Below are 3,153 nucleotides of genomic sequence, written 5' to 3'. Positions count from 1 at the left end.
GTTTGGCTGATCTGTATGTAACCAACATCTGACACACACCTACTGGCACCACTTGGACCTTCCACTAAATGCTGCCACACCCTCCCCCACTTTAGAACCTTGGACAGCAGGGCATTCTTCATTGCCTTGAAGTTCCTAACTTTCTGCCAACTGAATCTTGCTCTGGAAAAAGTTGGCGGCATGATCCTCCGTTCGTTCTACTTGATCTAGAATAACAATATTTTTTCTAAAGTGGTGTGATTTCTAGGAAATCTTGACTGAGTTTTAAACCATTTTGTTGCATGTTCCTTATTCCTCCTTTTGTGACATGAGGTCTCTTTTTACTAAGTATCATGGACTCTAAACCATTTTCTCAAAGAGACCATTTTCTCTGCAGAGATGATTTTGTCCCAGAGATAATTTGGTTCCCGATGTCTAGTCCCAATTAAGTGAAGCCTAATGGGCACACATCAGAGTGGCTTGGTTCTGAATTGTGCTCTGAATGTATCTAGAGTCACTTTTATAAATAATACCAGTTAACCGAGATTTTTAGATATGCCATTTCCACTGCCAAACAAAGATTATTAAAGACACGAGAAACCTTGAGTCTCTTCATAACCAATCTCTTTATTTGGTGACCAACAGAGATGCAAAGAAGAGAAAAGGCTGAGTGCATCTAGGATGGATGTAGAAGATGCAGAGTGCATCTAGGATGTAGAAAATGCAGATTGCATCTAGGATGATCAACGTCAGAGAGGTGGCCTTAACTTCCTGGAAACAGGCTGCAGGATGTTATTCCTCACTGACGTCATGCTCTCTTGCATGCTGTAATGCAGAGCGCTCATGCAACCCCAGGAGAGTGACATTGTCTGACAGAACCTGACGCTGAGGAAGGTCTTATCTTACAGGGATCTTGGTTAGAGAGGCTTGCTCCTGTTCTTGCTGCAGCTGCTGCTGTGGGAGCTGCAAAATGAAGAGATTAAAAAATACCTCCTGACCCCTTGAAATGTGAGGCTTTCCAAAGCTGGAGGTATATATTCCTCCATCGACATAGCCCCATTTTCCAGGGTCAATTCATGCAGCGTAAAGAACTACATTAGGTTGGACTTCTTCAGTCCACGTCTACTTGTATCATACTCTTTTGAATGTGTAGAATAGATCCACCTGACTCTAATGTGACAGGGTTTGGGGGTGAGGATGAAGGAGCCAAGGGTCCTTACCTCACTGAGATTTTCCCTCAGAAAGTCTAGAATGACCAGTGAACAACCTTGCTCCCCAACTTGAAAGTCTTTGTGGATGGACTGCGACTTTCACTCAGGAACTCTGGAATGAGCAGTGAACAACACTGAGTCCCAACTTGAAAGTCTTTGTGGATGGACTGAGACTTTCACTCAGCAATTCTAGATTGAGCAGTGAACAACACTGAGTCCCAAATTGAAAGTATTTGTGGAGGGACTGAGATTTTTATTCAGAATATCTAGAAGGACCAGTGTGCAACCTTGACACCCAACTTTCAATGATCTCTGGACTTTTGGGTTATTGCTCACTTTCCTAGGGGAGGGAAGTTGATGGCCTCCCTCCTAGGCTTGTTGGCCCAGGGTTAGTGTTTTCACTGGGCTCTGGCCCTCTATTTATACCCATCAGTAGTGGTGACACACCCGCTGACCCAACAATGCTTGACTTGTCAACAACTGCTCACAGCAGAGACATTTTTTTTTTTTACCAAATATGGTAGTACTGTCCTATTTTGAACCAAATTGGTAAATTTCTTTTTTGACCAAAATTGGTCATACTGGCTTTTGCAAACCATTACTGGAAACACCGAGTTTTTTCCCAAAACTTGCAATGCCGACTTTAAAATCTTCAATTTTCTTCGTGCATGACACTCTGCAATGGGGTATACCCTTGCCAATCAATCAACCAAGCTGTTCTTGTGGTTGGGTAGTGATTGGAAGTACATATTTACAAGTGAGGTAGATGTCCTGCCTTCAGCTTCTGCTCTGCTGGGATAGGATAAGCTTATTTTCTTTTGGAAAGGTCATGACATAGATGAGAGGCTTGGAGCTAGATGAGGTTTAAGGTGCCTTCTCCCTCAAAATCTATGAAAATTGTGGCAGTAGTCAGCACAGTTAAGTGGGAAAGCCACATACAGATTGAAAAGGAGGCAATGGAAGACATTTACTGTGCTGCTCCTAGCAAAATTGATAAGCTCAGAAAAGCTGGAGTGGTGGCTTCCAGCCCTAATGAAGTAGAATTCAAACAATAAAACCTAAAGGGGCAGAAACAAAGGGATGATTACATCACATTAAAATTTCTCATTGACCACAAAAGGATATTGACGGTAAGACAATTCCACAACCAGACTTAGACATACCAAGATTGTTCATGGATCACTACAATAGGTTGCTGCTGGAGCTTGGGCTTCAACCCCCTGCTGTGAGTCACGACTTGCCCCTTAGCCTTTTGTACTGCAGGTTCCCCTTCTCTTTGCCTGGCTCCGCATTTCAGGCCATTTCGGTACCTCTTCTACTTTCCATGTCTACACCAGAACTCTTCGAGGTCAACAGGTCGTATTTGCATAGACTTCTGGGATGTCTGCTAGAGTTCATCCTCACCCCCATTCCCATGGTTAGTGATTGACTTCTGGGTGGATTCTGGCTGTCCATTCCCTTTTCTTGACCAGGAGCATACTTTGGGGTAATTCTCATCTGTTTGAAGCTGTGCTTTTCCACCATTGTATGTTCTCAGTTCAGCAAACTGTTGGTGGATCCACTTTAAGGTATCTGAGCCAGAATTCATGTTTGAATCCCTGCTGTGTGGGCCTGACCAATGGACCAGATTTTGAGGAAGATTCCTCTACTTTCTACCTGGCTGTAGATTTCAGGCCCTTCTTATGCCTCTGCTCCTTTCCATGTGCAACCTGGAAGTGTGCTCAGGAGACATACAATCTCTGGGTGGATTTCTGCTGTCTCTGCCACAGCCCAGATTCAGGCTCCCTACTGTGAATGGTTGACTTATGGGTGCATTTATGGTGTCCATTCCCTTCCTTGACCAGGGACACACTTGGCAGGTTCTTTCTCCTCCTTCTGACTGTGCTTTTCCTCCATTGGACTTTCTAAGATCTGCATGCTGTTTATGGATGGATGTCAGGGAATCTGCCCCAGAGTGCAGTGT

At 44.1% G+C, this 3,153-nt stretch overlaps 1 long non-coding RNA gene across 1 annotated transcript; it reads right to left on the bottom strand.

The window, feature by feature from the left end:
- Positions 1-586: 586 nt before the first annotated feature.
- On the bottom strand, positions 587-1,584 carry LOC140516205 (uncharacterized). The gene is made up of 2 exons (XR_011971315.1): positions 1,200-1,584; positions 587-942 (listed from the first exon to the last, which is right to left on the bottom strand). It is a non-coding gene; the product is annotated as an uncharacterized lncRNA (long non-coding RNA).
- Between the last annotated feature and the right edge of the window lie 1,569 nt (positions 1,585-3,153).

Source organism: Notamacropus eugenii, chromosome X (genome assembly GCF_028372415.1).
Source record: "Notamacropus eugenii isolate mMacEug1 chromosome X, mMacEug1.pri_v2, whole genome shotgun sequence".
Lineage (NCBI taxonomy): Eukaryota > Metazoa > Chordata > Mammalia > Diprotodontia > Macropodidae > Notamacropus > Notamacropus eugenii.
This window is presented reverse-complemented; position numbering and strand designations above follow the sequence as displayed.